Source organism: Falco cherrug (genome assembly GCF_023634085.1).
Source record: "Falco cherrug isolate bFalChe1 chromosome W unlocalized genomic scaffold, bFalChe1.pri SUPER_W_unloc_1, whole genome shotgun sequence".
In the NCBI taxonomy this organism is placed as follows: domain Eukaryota; kingdom Metazoa; phylum Chordata; class Aves; order Falconiformes; family Falconidae; genus Falco; species Falco cherrug.
The window spans coordinates 8,285,693-8,296,953 of record NW_026599288.1 but is presented as its reverse complement, the minus strand read 5'-3'; the positions used below and the strand labels follow the sequence as shown (position 1 = coordinate 8,296,953).

The 11,261-nt window shown below is 45.7% G+C and overlaps 1 long non-coding RNA gene across 1 annotated transcript; it reads left to right on the top strand.

The window, feature by feature from the left end:
• Positions 1–2,176: 2,176 nt before the first annotated feature.
• LOC114015606 (uncharacterized) lies at positions 2,177–4,869 on the top strand. The gene is made up of 3 exons (XR_008730446.1): positions 2,177–2,257; positions 2,309–2,848; positions 2,930–4,869. It is a non-coding gene; the product is annotated as an uncharacterized LOC114015606 (long non-coding RNA).
• The last annotated feature ends 6,392 nt before the right edge of the window (positions 4,870–11,261 follow it).

Below are 11,261 nucleotides of genomic sequence, written 5' to 3'. Positions count from 1 at the left end.
CCTGGGAGGCTTCGATTGGAAAATATTAAGTCAGTTACGTAGTACAGTGAATGAGTCAGGCCTCCACAGTGAGCCCACCAGATATACCTAACTTTATGAAAGGGCCGTTATTGTGCCAGTGTATTCTGGAGAATAGTAACAGTTACACCAAAGGCATTTTAGTAACCCTGCCCTTAGATTCTTCTGTAGAAACAATGCTAGAGCGAATGAGTTGGGTGCCAGTAGGTCAGCAGGCCTTGCTAGTGGAAGCAATCCAAGCAGTAGGGAGAGATTTAGTGCAAGCCCAAAGTCAGGCTTTTGCAGCGCTTGCGCCTCTGCGCCCCCCTGGGGCTACCGCGCCCCAAAGCCAGCGACCACCACGCGCCGAGACTTCCCCTGCTATCGATGCGGGAAGCCAGGACATACCCGTGACCGATGTCAACAACGTCAAGTGTGGTGCCAAAATTGTCAGCGAGGGACCCACAGCACCAACGTCTGTCGGCAGACAGGAAACGGGAAACCGAGCGCGAGGAGCCGCAGCGCGTCGACCCCAATCGCGACTCCTGTCACCTTCACGACACCCCCTCCAGGAGACATGACCAACTCTTATCGGCAGACACCGTGTTACAACCCGCCACCCAAGGGAGCCTCGGCCTGGACCTGGCAACAGCAGTAGATACAACATTAATTGACAACCGACCACAAAAAAATCACAACTCATGTCCGAGGACCTCTGATAATTAATGGACAAAGCTATGGTGCTCTATTATTAGGGCGGTCTTCTGGTAGTTTGAAAGGGCTGTTGTAAAGTGTGTTGCTTATAGTAATAATTGTTATCATTGCACTCATATGTTTAAGCTGTGCTCTCTCTTGTATTAAAAAATTACTCGAGCGTGTAACTGCACAAGTTTTGCTTGCGCAAAGAGAAAAAGGGGGAATTGTTGCAGAATGGCTGTGTGATCATGGCCATGACTCCCTTAAAGATCTTTGTGAAACAAAGTTAGCGTAAGTTAGCTGAAGCAGGCCTTGCAGCTATGCTGAGGCATGCTGATAAGGAAGCTGAGAAAAACACTGACCTTGTGCCTAATGTTGTAAATAACACTGAGGAATTCGCGTAGACAAGAGAGGAAAAAAAAATATGTAGCTAGCTATCCGCAGAAACCGCAAGTAGGAGGACGTATGAAAATGTAACCCTTTAGAGCTTAGCCAATCAGCAGATGATTTGTAGGCATAATTAACTGGAACTGTATATAAGACATAATCGTGCCGTAATAAATCGAAGCTTGCTTTATCACTCATATTGAGTCGGCTGCTTGCTTTCCCTCGCTCGTTGCAATTGTATCCAAGAGCTTAGATTCCATCCCAATTTCTTAAAAATTTTCCCCAGCCAATCTTCTGACATATCTTCTTGAATTGATTCTGTTTCCTTTTCAATTTTACCTTATAGGTCCAGATCATGTTCCACATCTTGAGTTACATTTGTGTATGTAACTCAATGTGAATGCAGCAGTGGTCCTTCCCGCTTTTCTTCCAAAGTTTTTCCTGAAAAAAAGTCTTTATATACACATAGTTACCAGGTTTAAAGGAGTGGACTGGTTGATCTAATCCTCTGGCCCTTGTTCCCAATACTTGTTTAATTGTCGCTAAGAATGAAGAGCCAGGAGGTGGGCATTTAAATTTTCATGCCCCTTTAAGGTTGGGTCCAATTTGTGGCTGCGCATGCGTTTTTCATTGTGCAGTTTTGGTCAGGGTGTTAGCCTGAACCTCGACCAGGAGGGCCACGGACCAATTTGTTTGTCTCGCCATAAACAATCTTTACCATTTGAAAAGATGGGAGCAGGAGATTACACACTCTGCACGGTTTTGCTGTTCAGCCTTTGCATTATCGTGACTACAGTAACCATCAGTATGTGTTTCTGTGAGTGCTTTTGGTCACGCCAGTACAGAAGAGTGCGATCTCCTCCTCGCAATTCATCCCAAATAGTGGAACTCGTGGGATATCAAAGGAGAGTGCAAGAGACTGTTCTATAAAGAAAAGGAAAATGTTGATCTCCAGCAAAATTACCATGTGACTTGTTATTCGTTTCTGTTCATCTTCGTCACTTCATGAAGAGAAATACCAAGGACCAGGCACGGACTATCATGGAGGGAACAGATGGAGTTACCACCCCAACATTATTCAGGACTGTGCTGGATTCACGAGTGAAGAAGTCTGTTTTCACGTTACATGAGACTTTGCTGGACTGTTGTTCTGTTATTCAATTTCTAGTTCATGTTTGTTAATAAATGGTTATTTGTTGTTTACTGGTTGTCAAATGGTTCGTTGAAGTTACTTTGCATCAAACACACGGTTTTCAAAATAAATCCAAAGGGTTGGGTAATACATATAATAATAACCTACAAAACCAAAACCTAAAACCAACACTTATAGCTATACGTTTCACTTAAGTAATAATAAAAATCAATATTATTTAAATGAACTATAAACACTATAGTTTCTTAACACATTCCCTTTTTTTTACATGCGTCACTATCATGGCTAGACTATAGGGATTTCGCATGCGTGGTCTTTCCAGATTTTTCCAACACATTCTGTGGGGCTTTAAAATTGCGCATGCGCATGTTCAAAGGCATACACGGATCATTCGTGTGATAAAAAAAATGGCTACTGCGTGTCCAGATGAAGTCCCAGACCCATTTCCCGAGCTTAGCACTCCAGTAAGTCTGTTAATGGTAACATTTATGGCACTATGGTCAAACAATAGGTCCATGTTTTCAATGTAATGTTTTCTCACCACCAGACCACCACGTCACCTGCCAGGGAAGAAGGGTCTAGAGTGCACATTTCCCCCTCTGAACATTCTGTAAGGTGAGTGTTCTCAAAATGTTTAACCTATATGGTTCATTAGAAAGGGGATCAAAACTTTTTTTTCTTCCTGTTGCTGTTTAGGCAGAGGGTGCGTTTTTCTGTTGTCACACGTCAAGAACTTATGGCGGAAGTGGAAAAGTATAAAAGGCGTTACCATATCCTCATCTATGCGTTCCTGGCGGTTGTTTTTGCTGCTATTCTATTTTTATTCTTACTCAGCCTACATTGTTATCTGAATTGTTAAGAGTTAATTGTTCCCAAATTCTTGTTGGCTATTAAATTGTTATTGTGTTAACTATATAATCTGTATTGTCGATTGTACACTTCGGTGTACTACTCGAATTTGTTTAACGCCATTGGGTGAAACCATAGTAGCAAGTTGCATGTTAGTTATAACATGTTGAATTAATCTTATAAAACATGGAACAGCACATGACAAAAACAATAAGGTGGCTAATCCACATAACAAATAAAATAGGATTCGTTTTACCCAGGGGCTCCTGGGAAGCCAGGAAAACAAGTCAATGTTCCAGTCTTTCCAACTTTGGACAGGAACATGGGCTAACTTCCCTATCTCTGATGTGATTTGTTTAACTACCTCACCATTGTCATCAATTTTCAAACAACAATTGGAAACATTTAATTTACCACAAACACCACCTTCTTCGGCTAGCAGGTAATCGAGAATCATCTTGTGTTGATAAATTGCATTTCGTATTTGAGTTGCTTGGTCTGTTAGTAATCATTTCCAAGACAGCCTGTAGATGAATGATACGATTCAGATTGTAGATAGGTTCTCGAACACCACTAATGAGTTTATCAAGTTGCAGGTCCATAATACTGTATGATACGTTGGGGTGTCCATTCATTTAATAAATATCGGTACCCCCTTTTTCTTGGGAGTTTGGAAAAATCAACTTGCCACTGTTGCCCTGGCTAATTTTCAAGCACATTTCACATTGCTGAGTCACCTGTTTTATTACAGTATACAAGTTTCGCCCTATCAGTTTCTGATTTAGACTTTTATATAAAGTATCAGCTCCCCAATGAGTCTTATTATGTTCTGTTAGGGCTGTGGTCCATATTAAATTGGATGGTACCACTATACGACCATCCCTCAAATAAATCCACTTATTTATTTTATCATTCATGTCCTGGATTACCTTTAAGTTTTCTTTAGAATAGTTTGGCTCTTGATCTGTACTTACAGTTTGGATTTTACCGTCTGGTATTAAGGATAATTCCTCCTTTCCTACCTCCTCTGTTACTCGTCTGGCCTCATGGTCGGCCAGGCAGTTTCCAATTTCCAAATCAGTGCCTCTATGGGCCACCTTATGTTCTTCCTTCCTGGATGACCCTCTTATAACAGCGGGGGCCATTCCTCACATCAAGGTCTGGCATGGCATATGTTCCCACTGCTCAACGCCTACTGGGTTGCAGCCAACAGCGGAGCTCAAGATTCTTCTTGGTGGCAAACACCGAGGCCAACCCAGTCTTGCCCTTGACTATGGTAGGAGGCACCTTGTGATAAATGCAGTCATGATTCATGTCAAAAATAGAATGTACTGTGATAAGTGTAATTGTTGTACCCTGTGTAAATCTGGGACCTGTATCGCGGTTGCGGTGAGTGGGCATATGTGGTTCTCCTTTAAGACAATGTGATGGCTTCCCCTGAGGCAATCGCTGCCTGGAAAAGCCCACCGAAGGAGATAAGGAAAGCGAAACCACGAGAAGGCCCGCCGAAGGAGACAAAGACCTTGAGATTTGAAAAAGCGCGCCAAAGGAGAGCCAATAGGAGGAGAAGGCGTACCCTAACGGCCCAGTGGGGAAAGGGCAGGACGAACATCTGGTGAGAAGAGACTGGTCAAGATCCGGGCATAAAAGACACTGCTTTTAGGACTCAGGTGTGCGTGTGGTGGAGCTATGGGAGTTCTCCGCGCACCCAGCGCTGTTTTTGCTTATTGTTTCTCAACCTAAATTGATTGAACCCAAAATAAAATTGTTTTAATTGTTATCGTTTATAACACAGGTTTCCAACAGAGCTGCAGTAGGAAGCTGAGCTCCAACACGTCCCACAGAGGACTGTGTCCGCTGGGACACGCAGCGGCTGTACCCCCTGCCCTAAGTCCCCTCAAGGCGCAGCCGCGGGGTGGGGTGGGGGGGAGCGGGCGCACGGCCTTCGGCGTTTCCCACTCTCCTGGCTGATGGCCCTTGACCCCTCAGAGCCGGCTTGGGCTGCACGCTGTGCTGCCTGTCGGCGACTGCCGGGCACCGGCGGGGGATACCAACCCTTGAGGGCTGGGAACGGCCGCGGCTGTGGCTACCGTGCTGGCGGCAAGGCGGGTCTCCGCGCTGGGCCGGGCAGCCCCGGCTCTGCGAGGACTCCACGGGGTGGGCCGGCGGGGCGGCCGGCGGCAGGTTAGTGGCGGGGAGGGGAGTTTCCCTTCTGGTCCGATGGGCCCGTCCGCCTTCTTCGGGCGCCCACGGGCGGGCGGAACCATCCGCCTCACGGGGAAGGGTGGCCCGTTGAGCTCGAAGACTCCCTCAGCAGAGAATGGACCAGTCCACCTACCCATTGTAAACTGGCGGAAGGAGGCGGTACCATTCCTTGTCGGGGGGGGGGGGAGGGGGGGGAAGGTAGTTGTAGCCTTCTGTCCTTTTCAGTATGGTGAGGGGAAGGTATGTGTCCTCGAAGGTGCTGTGGGGCAGGGGATCGGCCCCGGGGCTCGCCAGTGAGACTCCCTTCTCAGGTGGCAGTGACAGACCCACAGAGTAGGCCGTGTGGGCTCTCTGGGGCTGGGTGGGTGGCTCAGGGGGCCTGCAGCCCCACTCCCGTGCTGCTGCCTTGTTCTGGGGCTCGCCAGTGGCTTCAGGGGCTCCTGCTTCGCTACCCAGCTTGTGCTGCTAGCTGAGGGCAAGGCCAGGCTGTGGGGTGGCCCAGTGCTGGGGTCTGGGGGAGAGGAGGAGCAGGGGGAGGCTGGCCCTGCATGGCAATGCTGGGCACCTCTGCCATGGAGAGTGGCCCCTCCATGGCCCTAGCAGTCTGTGTCGTTACAGGCCTTCCCACAAGGGGAGAAGGCCTCTCCCCATCATTTTCGAGCACCTTGTGTCCCTGTAGGGCAGGTAGGCCCCTTAGACTGCCAGAGACCAGGTGGGACATGAACTGGATGGTCCCTCATGTCCTGACCAGCCTGAATTACCGTATGGCTTCGTCCTGTTGCTGTAGCTGTAATGTCAGCACAAATGTGAGGTTCCCCCGATAAGCTGGGCTGTGGTTATGAAAACTGAGGTACTGAAGTTTTTTAGGACTTTTTTGCTAGGCTGTGAGCTTTATACTTAAAACTAGGCTATGCTGAAAACTGGCTCTGCAAATAACTTCCATACTGACAGAATAAATACACTGTGAGTAGGAGAACCAATTCAGATCTAGGGTAAAGGAGAGATTAAAAAAAAATATCCAATTTCTGTTAAACTAGGATATTCTATCCCTGTCCTTAGCTGTGCTCTCTCTGCCAGTGTGGTGCAGTTACTCTGCAGTCATGTGTCCTAGGCTAGAAAATTTATCTAAAAGCACTTTCTTCAGTCTTTTTAATCTCTCTCAGCTCTCAGAATTCCCTGTGCCACAGCTGAAGTGCCTGAGGGAGGCGAGTTTTTTTTTGTCATGGAGGTAATGTGGAGGTGTGATAAACTGTGAACTGTTTGTTCATCAAAGTTTGAAAGAACAATGGAAATTTACATGGAATATGCAAAGGTCAGCCACAAGTATTCGATCAGGAAGGGTTAACGGTTACGAAAAGAAACTTGAGAAGGAAGGAGGGGGTGGGGCTCATGAAGACGTGAAGTCCGTGATGTGAGGAAGACAAAGAGCCTTCATCCCCACGACCACCAGGAAGCCGAGGAAGGCAGAAAACGACCCCCTAGCAAGAAGCAGCGCAGACGCAGAGTGCACCACTAACACTGGAGGACGAAGGGTATAAAACCAGTGACTTTCGGGAAGAAAGGGCGCGCCGTTGGTGGAGCAGGAGACTCCCCGGCCGCCCAGCGCTGTTTTGCTTACTTGTCGCTTGCTTTTGATATGGAGAAACAGTGTGAAATGGGGACAATGGACATCGATTGTGATTGTATATGTCTGCACAAGGAATGTGGGTATGGTGACGGGTCATGGGTGCGATGTCTGGTCACATAGGCACACAGCTTTGAGGAGACGACTACAGTTTTGAGGAGACGCCTGCCCTTCTTTCTCTAACAAAGGGACTATTTAAAAGAGAATGAGAAAAGGATGAGAGACATCCCAATGCTATTTAGAGGGAGGGAGTGCTAAGTCTCCTTGCTGGAGAAGATCAGATGGTCACAAGGACATGAATCACCTACAAACCTGCAAGACCACCACATTCCAGGCAAAGGACTGATAAGCTAATTAACATAGGAAGCGAGAGTGAGCAGGTTTAGGTAAGGAATATGTATAGGTGTTAATTGAATATTCATTTGTTTTATTGTATAAATGTGAGATGGTTCGTCACTTCGGGTATGCACGCTTGTGGAGGAGCGATCCCCCGTGCATCTGCGCGCAATAAACATACCTACTTTATAACTTTCGAGTTATAGAGTCTAATTCCGCACGTCAGTTTGGCGAGCCAGGCAGGAGGATTTCTGCTCGGCCGAGGGACCAGCTGCGGAGCGGACGCTCCTAGGCGCGCCCCGGGAGATTTCCTCGGAGGAGCCTCCTCTTCTCAGCTGTTCACCCGGGAGCAGAAGAGAAACCCCTGGATCCGCGGATAAAACGGTATGTTTAGTAACGGGGCGGCTGGTGAGACGCACGGAGACGTCCGGCGCGCAGCGTAGTCCCCAGGAGGAAAGGTACCTTGGGAGGGGGTTTGCTGACCAAGGGGTGGCCGCTAGCGATCTTGAGGGCAGATCGAGCAAACCCGAGGTTACTGCCCTTCCTAAAAGCCCGGAGGCCTCGTGACGGAAAGCGGGGGGCGGGACGGAAATAAGGCGGAATCTCACAGGAACAAGAGGGACCTCATAGCAAAAGTAAAAGGGAAACTTTTGCGGGGGGGGGGGGGGGGGGGGGAGCTAAAAACTTCCTTTAGGTTGTCTTAAGAATTGGGGAATTCCTAGAATTTAACAACTGAAATAGCGCTCTGTGTCTTGTTTGTTCTATGTGTTGTCTTGTTACACGTTCAAAACTTGGAGTTATGAAATGTATGTTGAAAAATAATAATATTCTGGTAATTCTAGGCAAATAGCGGAAAACTTAACACTCTGATTAAGACCGGGAAAAATTTGGCTTTTTGTTTGTTGTTTGTTTTTTGGCAATTGTTCATTGAATTGCATACTTTGTGAACTGTTAGTGTTCCTAAAAGTTGTACATAAGTGCACGGTACCGTATAACATACTGCTTGTGTGACTGCGGGCTGCCCGGAGAGTGTGAATGGTGTGATTGAGATGCGCATTTTGATTTTCCGTGTATAGCTTAATTATTTTGACTAAGTGTGAGTGCAAGAGTGCTTGAGACGCGTTTGAGTGCAAAACGAGTAAGGAGCTCTATCTGCGTTTCCGACCTTGGGTGGCTGTTATAAATTGAGACCAGAGTAGATCATAATCCAATTAAAATTTTTATTAATTATAGCAAGTAGAATATGAGCAAAAACAGCGCTGGACGACAGGGGAGTCTGCGCTCCGCCAACTGCCGTCCTGAGCAGTTCAAACAGTCCCTTTTTATACCTTTTTTTTTTTACTTTCGTGTTCATGAAGTAGTGGAGGTGTTGACCCTTCATTCATATGCACAAGCGGCATCCTGGACACCTGGCGGTGATCTTATCTTTTGTTGCCTAATCTTTACATTGGGCTTAACATAAATCTTAATAAACAATACCCTAGTCCATAGTTTCTTACAATCCCCCCTTTTTTTTTTTTCTTTTTATCCTATTATTATTAGACGCTGCTTTCATTCTCGGCACTGCAAACAAACCTTTTTCCACAATCCCAACATTTATCATAACACTCACAAGGTAATACCTCACAATTACAATAGGCATAGTTCTCACGTGGCATAACGCATTCACAACAATCTTCATCCTCATTAATAGATACACTCTTATATTTTGCCCTAGACCTCGTAGTTAAAATAAGCAATTTAGCTATGTCAAACCGTTCTCTAATAAAGTGTAGCGTAATATACAAGGCCCAAATATAAGTCCCAGAATCAACATAATAAGTGGTCCTGCTAAAGCAGACAACAAAGTGGTTAGCCAAGGTGAGATATTAAACCAGTTTTCATACCATGACCTGCCCGCCTCACGATCTTTCTTACGTTGATCTAACCTTTTCCGGAGTTCAGACATGGTGTCCTGGACTACTCCAGTCCTGGGGAAGTTCGGCCATTGTTGCTTTAGTGTCCCATTGTTCTGGTTCTTTTCTCCACAGTTTGTTCCTCCTCTGCCTTGCCCGTCGACTCGGTTGCTTCGAGCCACGGGGTGTACCATCTTCTCGGCAGCAAGGGAATTCTTCAGGAGAACAGCTGCTTCGGGCTTTCTGCCTGTTTACATAGGCTTCCCACTTTGCAGCTTTAATTGCCACCCACATTGTTCCCATTTGTCCGAGTAAATTTGAGTTTCAGTTCTTTTTTATCTGGGGTTACTTTCCAAGAAGTTGCAGGGGCTTTCTTAATCCGGGTATGGTGAATCCAAGAATTCTGTCCCTCAACCTTGATTGCAGTGTAGGTGGTGAGTAGGACTTGAAAAGGTCCGGTCCACTGTGGTTCCGGGGTTTTATCTGCAAAACACTTAACGTATACATAGTCTCCTGGTTGTATATCGTGAACAGGTCCATCCAGACCCCTACTGCGTGTTCCCATCACATGCTTCTCAATTCTTATTGTTTGTTTAGTGCCACCATATAGGAAGTCATTGTTTCTTCACCAATCTGTGAAGACATCCCCTTTTGTACCCCATAGGGTCGTCCATATAAAATTTCAAATGGGCTAAGCCCCTCTTTTGCTCTGGTCTAGTTCGAATTCGTGTAAGAGCTAATGGCAAAGACTGGGGCCAAGTTAGATTTGTTTCTTGGCCTAACTTGACAATCTGTTGTTTGATTAGATGATTCATCTTTTCCACCTGGCCACTCGATTGTGGTCGGTATGGGGTATGTAATTGCCAATCTATTCCTAGATGGTGGCTGATCTGTTGTACTATTCTGGACACAAAATGTGGTCCTCTATCCAAGGACATTACTGCTGGGACTCCAAACCTAGGTATTATCTCTTGGAGTAGTATTTTGGTCACTTCCCGGGCTTTAGCAGTTCAGGCTTCTGGCCAACCTGAAAAGGTATCTGTTAGTACCAATAAATATCGATACCCCCCTTTTCAAGGAAGTTCCGAGAAATCGATCTGCCAGTGTTGCCCAGGAACATTTCCTCTACTAATGTTCCCCAGTTTTATTTTATTTGCTGTATTGGGATTATTGCGTAAACACATTTCACATTGCTGAGTCACCTGTTTTATTACAGTATACAAGTTTCGCCCTTTCAATTTCTGATTTAGACTTTTATATAAAGCATCAGCTCCCCAATGCGTCTTATTAATAATAGGGCTGTGGTCCATATTAAATTGGATGGTACCACTATACAACCATCCCTTAAATAAGTCCACTTACTTAATTTTATTTTATAATTCATGTCCTGAATTACCTTTAAGTTTTCTTTAGAATAGTTTGGCTCTTGATCTGTACTTACAGTTTGGATTTTATCATCTGGTATTAAGGATAATTCCTCCTTTCCTACCTCCTCTGTTACTTGTCTGGCCTCATGGTCGGCCAGGCGGTTTCCAATTTCCAAATCAGTGCCTCAGAGTGGGCCATGCCTCATATCAAGGTCTGGCATGGCATATGTTCCCACCACTCAACGCCTACTGGGTTGCAGCCAACAGCGGAGCTCAAGATTCTTCTTGGTGGCAAACACCGAGGCCAACCCAGTCTTGCCCTTGACTATGGTAGGAGGCACCTGACCAACCTTATTCCTTGTACTTTGTTGTCAATGCAGTTTCATCAGCACATCCCATAACAAGTCACTGTCATGGCAAAAGACAGATTTACATTAGTAGATCTACTACAGAGTGTATTTTATTTCACTTTTTCTGCCAATATCCCCACAGCCTTGCTGACCAAGGGATATTGTTTTTATCTGAACTGGGCAAGCCTCCCCCTTATCATTTTACTGTAACAGGTAAAGCATTTTTCACCTTTCCTGGAATTTATATTCAGATACACCTGGTTAAAAATTTCTTTTACTTCAGGGAGGTCCCCTTTTCCTCTTTTCTGTTGAATTAAAGATAAGCTCAATATTTCAATTACTTGATCATATTTAACTTTTAATTTCATTTCCCCTTCTTTAAACGTCTAGATGTTCTAATAA